General features: G+C 46.5%; 1 non-coding gene across 1 annotated transcript; it reads left to right on the top strand.

Moving 5' to 3' along the window:
- Positions 1–9,215: 9,215 nt before the first annotated feature.
- On the top strand, positions 9,216–9,288 carry Trnaa-agc (transfer RNA alanine (anticodon AGC)). The gene has a single exon. It is a non-coding gene; the product is annotated as a tRNA-Ala (tRNA).
- The last annotated feature ends 6,844 nt before the right edge of the window (positions 9,289–16,132 follow it).

Here is a 16,132-nt window from a genome sequence, read left to right as displayed (position 1 = left end):
ACAAGTTCGGACAAGTTCCTTCGACAGCACACCTCACAGGTTGTTACTGCGAGAACCTCGCGTTACAGAACCACAGTCGCCCTCTCTCGGCTTGCACAACACCAAAAAATGCTGTTTTAAGTGAAAAAATAGAAATAGCGAAGGAAAGTTAGAAAGGAAAAATAGAAATTAGCAAAAAATTACATTCTTTGCATTCACTTATTGTTGAAAACGCGTGGTTACTCAGCAACACCAGTCACTAAGCTGCATAGCGTTTCATTTCAACAGACTCTAAAAAATCCCTAGATTTCACAAAAAGACGCCAAATCTTTAAAAGAGACAAAAGACCCCTAGATCTAGGGATAAATCCCTAGGGTTGGCATCACTGGTCCGATGAGCGCATGCTTGCAATCGAAGAAACCTCGCATCCGGGGGAGGAGGTCGCGTTCGCTCCGACCGCGTTCCCACGCACCTGCAAGTTGCGGGCCCTTCGTCCAAGGGCGCGCAACCATACGCGCCACTCAAACCAAACGCACGTGCACAACGATATCCGACGCCTCAACCTAGCGCTAGCTTCGGCCCGGCCGCACACTGCATCCGCCGCGCGAAATACGAAGCGCGGTCATCCACCCAGCAGCTCCCTCGACTGCCTCCATCTGGCACGCAAGGCCGAAACACGGCGCACAAGGGGGGGGGGGGGGGGGGGGGGGGGGGGCTCTACGCCCGCGAGGCCGTTGCCCTGTTGCCTGCCTGGGCATGAAATTAGGGCAATAATGACGGGATCACCCGACCCTTACAATGGCAGAAGTCATGAAGAACTTTCGAAATGCTACTCTTTCAAGCATTTCACTGCTTGAAAGAGTTGAAAGCATTTCACTGCTTGAAATGCTACTCTTTCAAGTTCTCACTGAGCCCCATCCATGAGCTGAGCACCTACGGATGCCCGTTTATGTTCAGTCAAGGAATCAGGGGGATAAAACTTTAGCGCAACAAAACAGTAAACGATTATTTGGGGTTGTGTGACACAGATCGTCACCCCATACTTTTACGCTTCACGTTAGGCAGTGAGGAAATTAGATAACTGCTTAATTAGGCCAAACATTTAGGTAACTCTTTTTTATTGTTAGGTTCAACGCGCCGAAGTTACACCTCAGCTATCAAGCGCATCACAGTGGTGGGTTACCAATCTATAAGGACCACGGGGGGATTTTTACATAATGCGGCAACGCTAGTATGACACCAACCACATTTAAACAATATAAATTGGTTTCAAGTTACGGGAATAAATTTGCTGACGAAAATTAAACTTAATGTCATGTTCTTGCAGCAGGGAATCTGAAACATTTTCTATTCCATTAGCGTTTATACCAACGCGTATGCAGGCACGTTCTGTTCGAAGTAAGCGCTGACTTTAATTCCACTTATCATTTCGCGTCGAAATGTATCTGTTCCTGTGGTTAATACAATGTTTATTTGCATTAAAGGCGTGCTCTATTGACTGTTATTAAGCGAAGTTTTAGTGTCCTCGCTGATGCCGTGGTACGCCAAAACGCCCTGCAGGAAAGCCAACTTTCTTTTACGATGACGATGAATGATCGTGGATGAAGTGAAAGAAAAATTCAGGGAAGCTTGCACTCACGTGTAAGACTTTAATGGCGAGCTGTTATAGGTGATCCTGGACGGACACAAAGTTGAGTTTTAGAATCGTTGTGGTGTCGTGGTTAACTTCGGAGGTATGGCATTTCAATGAACTTATGATGAGCAAGGCCAGAGTGAGCTCGTCGTTTTGGTCAACGTTTTTCGTACGCCACTCCGCAAGCGCGACTTATCGTCTTTAGCGGGTGGTTTGCACGCCGTCTCTCTCGAAGCTGAGTGGCCTCTTCCTCGGCCGTGTGAGCTTGCGCAGCCGGGCCATGTGGAGGCAATGATCACCTACAGCAGCTTCGACATTCAAGTCGCAGCTCTCCTACGGTACAGATAGCATGTGCACGACGACACGACGGCGAACGATGGATGGATTGTGGGGGTTTAACGCGCCGACGCAACGCAGGCGATGAGGCGCGCCGTAGTGGAGGGCTCCGGATTAATTTTGACCACCTGGGGATCTTTATCGTGCGCCGAAATCTCGTACACACGGGCGTTTTTGCTTTTCGCCTCCATCAGAAAAGCGGAACCAGGAGCGTACGATATCATACGTCTTTCTTGTCCCGAGTACCGTAATTACCCGATTCTAACGCGCCCCCGATTTTAACGCTCACCCGATTTTCCTGGCAAAAAAAACAAACGAAAAAACTTGCACCTCCGATTGTAACGCGCACGGAACTTTGTGAGTAAGAACAACGAATGCGAGAGGAACGGGCGATTTATTTCTCGAAGTAATCTCACTCATCTCACTCCTCGTCGCTCTCCGCTGACCACAACATCTCGTCCTCGGTGCCGTCAAGCGCGTTCGCGATGCAACACTTCTGAACGAGCGTTCAACCATGGTCGATGGGATCGTGGCCCACGCCTCGCCCGCCCATCTCGCGAGCTTCCCCAGAGGCTCACGCTTCCGCCGACCGCTCATTTTGGACGCGTGAGAGCCGCTGCTGCCATTGCTGTTATCAAGCACGCAAGTGGAACGATTTGACGATTTGTGTGAACGCCGATAGAAAAGCCTAGGCACCTATGCTTCCTGCGTCCGAAAAATTGTTGCTAAAAGCTTTGGCGCCATCTTGAGATGGCGATGGCAATGGGCGGGACGAAATTTCCGCTTTTTCGGCAGTTTCGGTTTCGTATCCGATTCTAACTCGCATGCGATTTTTCGACCTATTTTTACGGAAAAGAAGTGCGCGTTAGAATCGGGTAAGTACGGTAAGTGTTGCCAAGATTTGGCGAACGCTGTAATTTTTTTGCGGCCAATGTTTGCTAATCTCCTTAACTTGGTATGCTCTGCTTGGCGAACGTGCGCTCGAATAAGTTGTGCAGAAGCGCTCGGCCTTGGTATTTTTAACTGCAGGCACCTTACACAAACGATTTGCTCAGCAGCTTCGCTGTTAAAACGCTTCTCGTGGCCGGAATAGAATTTTAGTCCCTCACGTAATGTGGCCGGTGTCTATCCGATTGCTCCATTTTGCCATGGGCGAAGCGGTCTGGAAAAGTTAGATGACAACTAAAGAATCCGTCACGGGAAGAATGAAGTTGCTCTGCGTGCCGTGATGCTGTTAGTCGTGGTGGAAAGCTTCGCGTACACCATTGCCGTCGTTGACGGAGCGGTGCCTGATTTTGATAATGTATTTTCGCATTTTTCTCTGTTTGTTACGCAGCCTAAGTGGCCTAAGTGAAAGGCTGCGCGAGCAAAAACATTACCAAGGGCAAATGAATTCAACCAGAAGTGACATATCTCTTCTTCAAGTCGTAGAACCCGTGTCGCCACTTGTACATCACCCCTTCCTTCCTGGCGACCCATCGCAAAGCAGGATACCGAGGACACCAGTCGGGATATTCCTGCACACGTTGTAGGATCTGCACTCGCCGCCAGAGCGGTTTGTTCCTGTCTCTCCTCCGCACTCGTTTTGTTACTCTCATAAAGCCCCTAGAACAATAATGTACTGGGGACGTCCCTGTGACAGGCGGGCTGGCTGCCTGCAGTGTCACAGCAAGGAGGGGTGTGCATTTCAGTCTATCACCTGGCAGCGGCAAGAACCCTGCTCATGGTGCGCCGCCCCGAACTGCCAGCTGGAGAACAGGGGGATTTGCATCGGTTGTGGGAGTCGCCGCCCGAAACGGCTGCCCGCCACAGATGCTAGCCCCCTCTCCCAGGGGACGCCCCCCCCGAACCGCAGCGGCTCAGTGGCTGCATGGCGTGCGCAGCTGCTGGGGCCGAAATCGGGGACCGGCCACCCGGCTGCGGCAAGGGCGAAATTCACCCATTACTGGGTCAATGCATGCGCGCTCGTGTGCTCGGTGCTTGTAGTGCACGTTAAAGACCCCACCATGCATGTTGGTGGTAAAATTGCTCCTCACCGGGGGTACCAACCGCTTAATGCGGCAATTGTGACCAATTAGGCAAAATTCCAGTTTGGGGACACTGGGTACTTAGATTCGGCAAAATTTTTTGCGCTTGTGTGCAGAAGTTTTCGAGTGAGAATGTTAACATGAAATTATTATTTTACACTTTGGGAAACGTTTCTGATTCCAGGGAACAACACACGCCTCGGCGGCTGGTTATCGAAACCATGACGTTACTCAATTCTTTGTTATGCCTCAGAGACTTAGAAAAACATTTACGAGTTTTCGGGTAAGTTTTTTTTTTCTTTTGACGTGGCTGCACTGCTTACCTATCAGCCGCCTGGCGTAACGCCACTCCTCCTACTCATTAATGTTTTCTTCGGGATCGCCATGTATACGCAGCGGTATTTCATTCGATTCCTAAAAGCGCGAATGAACACTTCTGGAGGTGACACCACCTTTTTGTCTACACGGCGCTCGTAAAGTCCCTCCCGGATCTAAAGACTGAAGTTGCACATCCCTTGACCTCTTTCTTATCCAGTGCACTAACCGCGACTGAAGAAGCCGCATGCAGAGACGACATATCGTTTCTATCTGCTTGTGAAATAAAGCTCTGGGTATGAATGTTAAAAGATAAAGCATCTGTGCATTTCTATAGAAAAATTGGGCCCATCTCCCCGTGAGGGGGACTCGAGTAAATGCGTCGCATAGGGGGTGGGTGTATTGCGTTAACGTTTAGTGTTTGGGGAGTTGGTGGTAGTGAATGCATTGTATCAGCAGCTTCTTGACGCAGTTTGAATGAGTCAAGGATATAAGGCGCGTTCGTAGCCTTTCATTCTGTGTCGGTTTTGTGGCGCAGTGGGAAGAGCACCATGTGCCTCGCGTTCCGCCCACAGGTAGTGAATGCGTTGTATCATCAGCTTCTTGACGTAGTTTGAATGAGTCAAGGATATAAGGCGCGTTCGTAGCCTTTCATTCTGTGTCGGCTTTGTGGCGCAGTGGGTAGAGCACCATGCATATTGCGTTCCGCCCGCAGGGTCGAGGGATCGAAACCAGGCGCCGGATAGTATTTCTTTTATATAGTGTAGGGGGAGGGGTGCGGACTACGACTACGGACGTCAACGCGGGTGACATCGTGAGTTACTGAAATGCTCTGCATTTAAAACGACGTTCCCAATGCTGATGGTGGCCATTTGGGCTCGCGTTGCCACCAGTGCGGCTGCAGGCCGCGCTTTGAACAATGCACTGATTTTACAGGGCGAAATTGAATGTTCTAATCTCTATGGGGTTCAACCTAGTCCTCCAGTTCAGTCAACTCCCGTAAAAGAATAGCTAGCAGAATTGAAATGGGACGCTCAATCTCAGGGAAAAGGGGGACGATTTTTTTTTTTTTTTTTTGCGAGAGTTTGCCTTACGGCATAGCAGGGACGATTTGAAAATCTGGAGATGATGGTAGTTTGCTGCTGTTTCCACAATTTTCAGAGTGATTCTTTGACTACACTCTGCGTTCTCTCCAAACAAGTTTCTTCAGACATGTGCAGTAGCATCCTCATTTATAGAGTCATACTCTAATTCAACTCTATTTCGAACGCATCACTAGACAAAAGACTACGCCTTTGTTACCAAATCACTCCTATTTTGAAGAGCCAATGGCGGAACACCACCGTGCTGCTGCATTTGCTTACACCCTAAAATTCACCGTGCCGACGGGGCCTAAATTCGGCTTTTCTATCAAAAATCTCTTCGGCTACTAAACACCTTTTGAAGAAAATTAGCATTGGTAAGCTCGGCTATGCAGGATATGCGTAGCGTGAGCTAAGGTTCAGCTCGATGTTCTTAGCTTTCCTGGTTGTGTCGGATAGCTTGATTATCATGCTTACTGCTGCTTCAATGACACACACATGGTATACGCATTATGTGACACATGTGTCAAGCGACTCCGGCCGGCGCAGTTTCACCAATCACCCCTGAGCTAAGCTGGTTCCACAGGCGCACGCCGGTGTTGCTGCGATGCACGAGCCATCGGTTGCACACCCGGCCACCCCTCGCATGATCATCAAGTGGACCGGGCAGCCACGTGCGGAACGGAGGTCGCGAAGACGCTGGGCGCGTGGGGTGGGCGAGAGACGTCGGGCAGGGAGAAACGTTCTGTGCGCCGTGTGACGTCACTGCTCCTTGCGCATGCGCAGCACGGATCTCCGGGAGCCACGTGAAACTGCTCAACCTCGGCCAGTGTAGCTCACGCTACAAAATGCGCTTCAAATGTGTGGATGTGTATTGGCTGCGTTTGGGCGTTTAGTCTGTACAATTCGGATATCATTGTACTTGAGAAAATTACCAGAATTTTACCTAAGAGCCGTCACTTAAAAACAAGTTAATTTATTAATAAATCATCGTCTATCTAGCGTTTATTATTGGTGTCTGGTATTATTGTGTCGCAATTTAATTGCGTCAGGCCGACATGAAGTACCGCTTTCATAGTCAGTATTCTCAGCTTTCAAGTATTCGTTCAGTGCCTGTTTTACTGTAAGCGACGCCGGAGTAAGCGACAGAGGCCATTGAACAAGAAGGTGAGCAGTGCGCTTGTTGAATTAGGCCAATAGATCGTCATTAATCAAGCAGCTTTATGGCACAATTGAACGACAATGTTCAACTGTTGGCACCTACTTCCCATCATAAAAAATAACATTTTTTTGGTTTTCCAATCGCAGATAATGAACGCGCACACATTTTTGTAAAGCTATTTACATTCATGTAAAAATTTATGGTGCCTATATTTACGAGTTTGGAAGCCTAAAACGTTCTTCTGCCTGCCTATCTCTGGGGCCTAAAACACGATGTTTTGATGCCGGAAAATCCGGCCTCTATTGGTTAGTTCAAACTATTGTTTTTTATGACTCCTTGCAATCTTCCAGCCAAAACATGCATGAAAAATTTGTAATCAACATTCGTTAAGCTGATTTGCCGACACCATTCTACAGCCAACAGCTTGTTAGGATCGTCGGTTTTAGGAATGAAAATAACATGGCTTTCCCGACATGTACCCGGCGTTCTTTTAAATTCATATGCTTTCATTATTGCACTCTACAAAATTACTGCTATGTCTTCTTTCAATAACTTGTAAAAATCGACCCCGAAGCCATTTGTGGTTCGGGGTGACTTCCCTGTGGTTAAATCGTTTATGACTTTCATTATCTGCTGCAAACGGATCGACGCCTCCATGCTTGCCTTGGCATCCTCACTTAACTTTGGCATTAACGACAAGAAAAAGTTTCTACAAAGTCTCTACTACCTTGCTTTGCACTTTCCAGCAGTTCCTTATAGTGTTAAAAAAAACGCGCGCTCCACGTCTTCGGAGTCACTAGAAACCACGTTACTGTATCGTATAGCTTTAATCTCATTATTTTTCGCGAAACCCTTTTCGTCACTCAGAGAATGTTTGGTTGGCGCTTCGCCCAACCAGACTCGCTCTGCGCGTGCGCACACTATGGCACCCCTGTATTTCCCAATTTCAATGACCCCCAAATTATTTTTAACCTCTCTTATTCGTTTTGTGAAAGATCCCCGCTGTTGAGTCCACGACCGATAAAGCCGGTCGTGTTTTAGACTAAGCGCCTAGCAAGAAGTGCAGCTCGCTTTGTAATTCTTCTCCTCTTCCTTTTCTTTACGACGTATGACGGACGATGTTTCTACTGCACTAACCGTAACGTTGCTTTTCAGCTGCTCCCAGACAGCGATAACTGACCCGCTTTCTGTTCCCATTGCCTGGTCTAATCTACAGTTGAACCTCGATTTAACGAAGTCGCCGGGACCCGCAAATTATTTCGTTAAATCTGGAACTTCGCAAAAACGAGAGAATGACAAATTATTGCCTCGAGAAAAAGCTTGTGATTTTTGCCTGCGCGCCCTTTGTGAGCAGTGTGAGCGCACACTTCTCATAGCTGGCCAGTGAAGTCAAAGCGCCCTCGACACCCTCGTGTTCCCCGGCAAACCACCTCAGAAGGTCGACGGCATCCATTACCTGACTTGGTGTGGGCACAGGAGCTTCGACAGTATCCGGATCATTCTTATCTTCAGACTCCTCTTGTGCGCCGAAAACCAGCTGCACTAGTTCCTCGTCGTCGAGAACCTCTGTTATGTCAGTGTGCGCGTCTGCGTCGGCGTTCACGAAGTCGTCAAATTTCTAATCTGCGGCCACCTCTTCACGCCGACGAAGCCCTTCCCAACAACTGGGCGATGTCTCTTCCTGCTCGCGCTGCGTGCTTGTGGAGCCGGCAACGCCAGCTAACAGCACACTGCCATACATTCTATACGCCATAAATTTGGAACCTTTTTTTCCCGTAATGCTTTGTTAAATCAGGTTTCGCGGCGAAGTTTGCTTCGTTATTTCGAGCTCATAAAAGCATTAAGCCTACGGGAAACTACGGGGGCAATCCGAAATTGTTCGTTAAATCGGGAAATTTGTAAAATCGGCTTTCGTAAAATCGAGTTTCAACTGTATTTTACTAGTAGGGAATGGTTTATTACTTAGGAGCCTGATATTGAATTTCCACGCATCCAAGTAAAAGCGTGTTTTTTTTTTTTTTTTTTGCTTCTGACCTGTAGTAAACGTAAATATGCTGTGATCACTGAAGAAAGCTGATCTCACGTCGTAGGCCTCGCACAGATGCGCAATCCTCCAATCTTGCCTGGCTTTCAAATGGAACATGTGGGCACTGTAGTACATTCACATTCGACAGAACACACGCGACGTCTTCCAGGCCATACTCATGCGCCAGGATATTTAAAAACATCGCACTGAAATTACGCGTCGGCGGCTTTTCTGCTCTATCTACACTCTAACACACGCAGTTGAAATGGCCAAGAAATATACATGCATTTCGCAGTTTACATACACTTTTAAACTTTCAAAAATAGTGGCTATTTACTTCCATGTTTGACGCATACACACATATCCCCCTCCATGACATTCCCGAGTACAAAAAATCGCATACAATGAAGCGACTAGTCTCCCAAACACTGACACTTTCTTCAACAGTTCCCATAGAATAATGCGAAAAAGCGCACATCGGCGGTGTTCGACATCGAGTACGGACAACACGTAACAACCGTTAGAGACAAAAACTCCGTTGCGCAATGTCCACTGCGTACCGAACTGGAATTAATCTGGGTCAAAAGCAAGAGCTCCGTAGAAGGGAGGAGATTTACTCTTTAAAACCTCGTATGCCGTTCGCTGTTGCACGTCCGGGGGTGTAGCTCAGATGGTAGAGCGCTCGCTTAGCATGCGAGAGGTACTGGGATCGATACCCAGCACCTCCACAATTTTTATTTTGGAATCTACAAAACATAGCGGGAAAAGGGGGCTCGGGAAAACACCGAAGGCGGCTCTGGGGCCCGAGCACCCGCAGTAGGCGCCTATGCTACAGAGGATTTCTTTCCTTCTGTGCGGTAGGGGGAGCAATTTTTGTACCCTTCTCTCTTTCTTGCACTCGAAACCGCACGTTTAAACTGGTCGCGAACCCTTTTTGAATGCGTGTGCGCTCCGTTCCACTACTTGCACTGGTGAGCACATTTTGCGACGTTTGGGTATCCGCGCCCCAAAGATCTGCGACCTGAAGGTTCCCATCCCAAGAACCACCCTTGCCTGTCTCCGCGTTCGTCCCCTCCCACGGAACATGCACCCAGAGTACCACAGGGCTCGCAGGAAAGAGCGAGCACGAGCACTGGCGAATAAATTGCCCATCCGCCCAGATATCATGTACGTTGACGCGGCAGAACACCGCCATCATGATGGTCGTGCCCTCGCGGCCATCAACACCCCGGATAGCCCCCCCTGTTACCTCTCTCATCGTGCGTACCACCTCCCCAGCGGCGGCGGAGGATGCCGCGATAGCTCTTGCGTTAACAACCGGCCTACTCTAACAATTATTATCCCATATTCGAAAACGGCCATTCAAAATTTCGCCCGTGGGTCAACTGCCCTCGTGGCATCCACAATCGCCTTCAAAAATCTCCTGCTTCTCCGGCCGCACTCATTCGGACCCCGGCGAAAACACTGGTCTTGAAGGGAGCGAGGCGAGCGCGACACCCCCTGCCATGGTGCCTCAACTGCTAGGGACCGACTCATCCCTACCGTGACATTGTCGTCCATTACCGCCTCACCCGCCGCCATTATTCCCTCGTCCATTCACGACTCACCAACAACCAGGAACGCGTGTGGCGTTTCGTGCATACAAATACCCTCTTTTGCCGGGCAGCACTACACTGCATCTACCCCGCTTAGTATCCCTCATCCAATTGCCTCCTTTGAGGAGGTAATACAGTGAAAGCATCGCTTATAACATGGGCGCAATCTAAATGCAGGACCATCAACCTGATTGGGCCAGCATGCTCGATGATCTGGTTAACTTGAAACGTTTTTAATATGCGCCACCCTTATTAGTGGGTGCGGTTTTTATCACTGTGCTGTGGTTGGAGCAGGTGTTATTGTTTTGGTATTATTTATCTTTGTATCAAGCCGGTAATAAAAAGAGGGCTGTCACTTTGGTTGAGGCTTCTACTGTCCAGATCCGGACTCAAAGCGCATCGGGTCATAGCGGCGACCATTTTTTGACCGGACGATCGAGGATGACGATGACGACGACGTGCAGTTGTAGTGGTGTATTAGATTCCGGTTACATGAGGTAACGTGACATCCTGACATGAGGTGACATGAAAGTTGCTTAGATGACCGCATATGGAAAATAGACCTGTCACTAGGAGCCAGTAACAACGCCCACTTGCCTATACATGTAAGCATTGTACTAGGTTCGGATGTCCTCCAATATTTCGGGAAATAAATACTGTGGGTGGAACGCGTGGCCAGACTACGAGGGAAATTACGGAGGCCTAACGTATTCGACAAGACGGTTATAGTGTATCAGCGAGAAGTCACGATGCTTGCGTGGCGAAGGGGAAGCGTTCTTGAGCTGTCGTTTGAAAGGATGGGATAAAGGGGTGTTTGATATATAGATCGGTGTTTTCTGCAGAATAAACACACTTATTGAGCGATTGTTTTGTCTGTTCTTCACGTGTCCTGTGTGAATGCTTTTCTCCCAACCATTTTTTATATATTTATAGATCAACTGGCCCAGTAGCGGCGGCGTATTATAAAACTTGTTACTTGTTCGTTTTCTTTTTCTTCCATACTTACTTGTGTGTGATTCCCATAATGGGTGATCTTTTGGTATTAATAAGCATTTCCGTTTGGGAAGCATACTTTGTGCTAAGAGCTTAAAAATTGTGTGAATGGTCGAATTCAATATTTTTTTTCTGTTAAACGAGCTGCGTGGATCCGAGAATAAACGAGAGTAGACAATAGCATAGTTCAAATAATGAACAAGAAGTGAACTTGGGCTGGTCATATAGTTAGGCGAAATGACAACCGGTGCATAATGACAAAGAGGATACCAAGAGATTGGTCTAGAAAAAGGGGAAGGCCATCAATCCGATGAAGGTATGGAATAAAGAACTTCGTAAGTAAAGAATGTTCTCGAGCGGCGCGGGACAGGAGCAGTTAGAGATTGTAAGAGAGGCCTTCGTCCGACGGTAGACCTGGGTGATTATGGTGGTGATAATTTAATACAGATATCGTCTACGCCTGGGGACACGCAAATCAAATCATTTTTATTTCCAGTATCGAAATGGCAAGGTATGCGCCCCTTTAACAATAACATACAGTTAATATATTCGGACATATAGCAGCATGTTCTAAAAAAATCGATTGTACAGGTAAAAATTGCTAACACTCTTGAAGTTTTTCTGTGCACAAAAATCAAGCAAGTAGAAGAAAAAAGAACACATACACGAAGTCACAATATCACCAAAGCAAAACGGGATACCGCGGAAAGAACGCAGAGAAAATGCAGCTCCCCCCCCCCCAAAAAAAAAAAAAAAATGAGCTCTTTCCCAAAAGAACAAATATGTTGCAGGGAAATACAGAGAAATCCAAAAATAAAGCAACACCGCAAGCGCGAGCGCGTAAGAAATAACTTGGGCATCGAGAAAAATTTTAGAGCAACACTGCAGGCAGTAAATTCATGTGCCATAGTATTTGCGCACTAACAAATCGAGGCAGTGTTCAGTAAAACAGGCAATTTTAAAGACAAAATCTGGCAACCATAGTTCGTTCGGGCTTGTGGAATTTTCCACAGCTCATTAACACGTAAGTCACGCACGTTTTATTTCAATGTAATGTGGGAAAACTGGGTCAAAAAGGAATCATTGTGTTTTGCGCCGTTCTCGTTTCAGAAGGACCATGTTGTAAAATTCGTGTACAGGATGCAGGTTTAAATGCCGGAAGATAGGCTCTGTGTGAGCGTCATAGGAAACATTTGCTATCATGCTTACTGCTTTCTTTTGAATCATGTGTAACTTTGTTATGTTAGTTTTCATCGTTGTTTCCCACACCAAGTAGCAATAGCTAAGTTTCGATAAAAAAATAGATTTATAAATTATACTTTTTACGTTTTATGGGAGAAAGAATCGTAACCTATTCTAGAAAGCTTATTTAGGACAGCTTCTACATGATTGTTCCAGGGCATGTGTTCTCAAAGAGGACACCGAGACTTTTAATAACAGGAACAACTTCTATAGCTCTTGATCCCAGTTTTAGATTAACTTCACCCCGAAAGCCTTTCTGACGCGGTCGAAACAAAACTGACTTCGTTTTAGTTGTGTTTATTGTAAGAGAGTTTACCGCGCTCCAGGTATTAAGTTTAGTTAGCAAGTGGTTGGCTTTGTTCATTAATTTTGGCATATTCTTGTCGATCAAGAAAATGCTGGTGTCATCTGCGTAAATTATAAACTTGGTGTCATTATCAATATTTACAACGCCGTTAATGTACAACTTGAATAGCAATGGCCCGAGGATACTGCCTTGTGGTACTCCAGCGTTTATAGACTTCATTTCAGATGTGAAGTTTGTAATTTTTACTTGTTGACGACGAAATTATAAGTAAGGTTTAAGGAGAGTCAGAAAAGTTCCTCGGAAACCATACCACTCAAGTTTTGTCAATAAGGTCGTGTGATTAATGCAGTCAAAAGCCTTGAAATAATCGACAACTACCGCCAACGTATACAACTGCTGTTCAAAAGATGCTAATGTGTGTTCTTTCTGAGGACGTAGAGCCGTTCCTGTAGAGCACCCTTTCCTGAAGCCGAACTGGCATGGCAGGGCGTGATAAGTCGGTGTTTGTTTAAAAAGTCAGTCATGCGCTTATCTATCAGTTTTTCTACCCATTTCGAGAATATTGGGACTATCGAGATCGGTCGATAATACGAAAAGGAATTATCGTCGCCGCCTTTAATAAAAATGACTACTTTCGCAACCTCAAGGCATTCAGAAAAAGTTCCTGCGGAAAAAAAAATTAAATTTATGACATGTTCTAACACTGGGACAATATTTTTTGCAACGTATTTTACAAGCTTTATTTGGAGGTCGTCAACGTCTTTGGAAGCGCCGTTTTGTTTTTATCGACTGAATTGCCGCTACAATCTCTCGCGGTGTGGTAGGTCTAAGAAAAGCACCGTCAGGCAACGCTGCGTGTAAATTGATTGATTGTAGCGCCGACGCAACGCAGGCGATGAGGCGCGCCGTAGTGGAGGGCTCCGAATTAATTTTGACCACCTGGGGATCTTTAACCTGCGCCGAAATCTCGTACGCACGGACGTTTTTGCTTTTCCCTCCGTCAGAAAAGCGGCCGTCGAGGCCGGGAATCGAACCCGCGACCTGGTGCTCAGCACCGCAACGCCCTATAGCCACTGAGCCACCACGGCGGGTGCTCAGTGGCTAACCAGATTAACAAAATAGTCGTTAAAACCATCTGCCAATTTTTTTTCCAGTAAGCATGGCATAGGTACAAGTAATCGATGTAATCGGTGCGTTTTGCGATTCCAACGAAAGAACAAAGTTGATCCTTTTCCACAGAAGGTCGAGTCTTTTTATTACGTCGGCATAAAATAGGTTATTTAGATATCTCCGTTTCGCTTCCCGAAGGAAACTATTTGTTCTATTTCGGTGACACTTGAATGCGCGTGAATCTTTTGGGTCTCACGTCCTCATAAATTTATGGTATAATTTTTTTCCGTTTTGCAATGAGGTGTTCTTGAGTGATCCATGGCTTCTTTGCCTTTTTGACCCTTCTTCTTAACTTCAACGGAAAGCATTGTTCATGGATGTTCAGAAACGCGCGTGTAAATTGCAAGCTTCATTGCAAGCTTCATTCGCATCTGCACATTGATGAACCGGCGCGTCCAGTCAACGTGGTGCCGTTTACTAACAATGTGGTCCAGCGTACTAGACAACATGGTGCGTATGAATACTTCTGGAGGATCTGCTTGTGTAAATACATTGGTGGTTTTGGAACTTTGTAGTAAAAATATTGGAAGGTAGTAGCTTATGGGCACAGTAATAACTCCAGCAGTCACATTATCGGTGAGAACGTTTGTTATGAAAATATCGATGACTGTAGCTGTGGTAACCTGAACACGTGTTGGTGACCATATAACATTTGCACAAGCGTTGGCTTCCAAAAGCCCGCAGAAATTGGCCTTTGTTGGAACGTACACCAAAAACCAATGTCTAAATCTCCCCCAAACACTAACGAGTACTGGTGCTCATTAATCCAGCATAGATATGTTTCGCAACATGTCAGAAAAGAAGAAATATTACCGGTTGGTAGTCGATACATCAAAGAATATACGTCACTACTATTTTTTCCAGTTAGAATTTCGTAGTCAGCGGTTGATTTGGAGAGATTATCAACGATAGCCTAGATTTTGTTGTTTTTTTGCCATTATCATGGCACCGCGCCCCCCCCACCCCTCCTTTTTTTTTAGCTTGCGACTCAAATAGTACGAAGTGTATTTTGCGAGCTTAATAATTTCAGATTCATCGCGATGCCACGTCTCTGTTATCGCTATCACGTCGAATTCAAGTTCAAGGTATGTTATCATCGTGTGTATTTCGCCTTGGTTATTTCTTTCCGACTGCGCATTCATATGAATGAAGGAAGTGCACCTTCGGCACCCTCGTGAAAGAATTACAAAATCAGCTACAGAAAGATAGTTTTCAGCCATAGTGTTTATCTTTTAAAGGTTAGTCGTTCGTTGTTTTCTGACTTTACACCATTTTAGCTAGGTCGTTGGGGAAAGAAATGTGAAGGGTTCTAGTAGTCTCGGTCTTCCTTGACATAACTGAGTTTCAAACTAATTTGCGTGTACAAGTGCCGTCAACCCTAGCATTAAATTTCAAACATGTCTTTCTCACGCTTGGGCTGCGCTGTGGTTATAAAATGACTAGAAAATGTTCGTAAATGTAAACGGAAAAAACGTGTTTTCATAGACCTTCGAAATCTTGGTGCGTAATAATAATGTATGGCCGCTTTTAAATAGTGCATGGACGGTGATATAGCTGGGGTTTCTTTCCGACGTATTTAAGTCCCGTGCTGAGAATAACTGCGTTCTGACAAACTGACAAAAGCGGTGGATAGACAGTAAGGCAAATTTCTATTTTATTTATTTATTTTAAATTACACGTTTTCAGCCGTTGCTGCTGCCTGAAATTTTGCAGCGCAGTGTGCAGCTGCCACAGAGTTGAGTCCTGACCGTCCTTCTCAACATTTTACTTCACCAAACTCCAATTAACCCCAATGTAGGTTCTCCACACCCCGTCATTTAAACGCGTCCTGTCAATCTTTCCGAGAGAGAGAAAAAAACTTTATTTGCTCAGAGCCATGGTCGGGCCCGTTAATCCGGGGCTGCCGGTGGCCGACGAGTAGCTCCCTCAGCCCGGTCCGTGAGCCATTTTTGGCAAGCTGGATGCGGGTTGAGCAGGGTGGCCTCCCATTGTGTCGTGGATCTGTTGTTCGGTGTAATGTTCTTCATGTTGGGATTTTCTGTGCAGTGCCACATCGTGTGGAGTAAATCTCCCGTCTGGTCGCAGTGCGGGCACAGTGGTGTTGGGTAGATGTCCGGGTAGTATTTATGTAGGGTTGCGGGAATCGGAAGTGTGTTTGTGTGAAGCTGTCGGAGTAACACCTCCTCCATTCTTGTGAGACAGGGATGAGGGGATGGAAATCTCCTCCTGAAAGAAACACACACAGCGCGCAAAACAACAGGACGA

This window comes from Haemaphysalis longicornis, unplaced genomic scaffold (genome assembly GCF_048455015.1).
Source record: "Haemaphysalis longicornis isolate Haplotype H1 unplaced genomic scaffold, Haemaphysalis longicornis Haplotype H1 scaffold_19, whole genome shotgun sequence".
Classification (NCBI taxonomy): Eukaryota; Metazoa; Arthropoda; class Arachnida; order Ixodida; family Ixodidae; genus Haemaphysalis; species Haemaphysalis longicornis.
The sequence above is the reverse complement of the archived record's forward strand: the minus strand, read 5'-3'. Positions and strand labels throughout refer to the sequence as shown.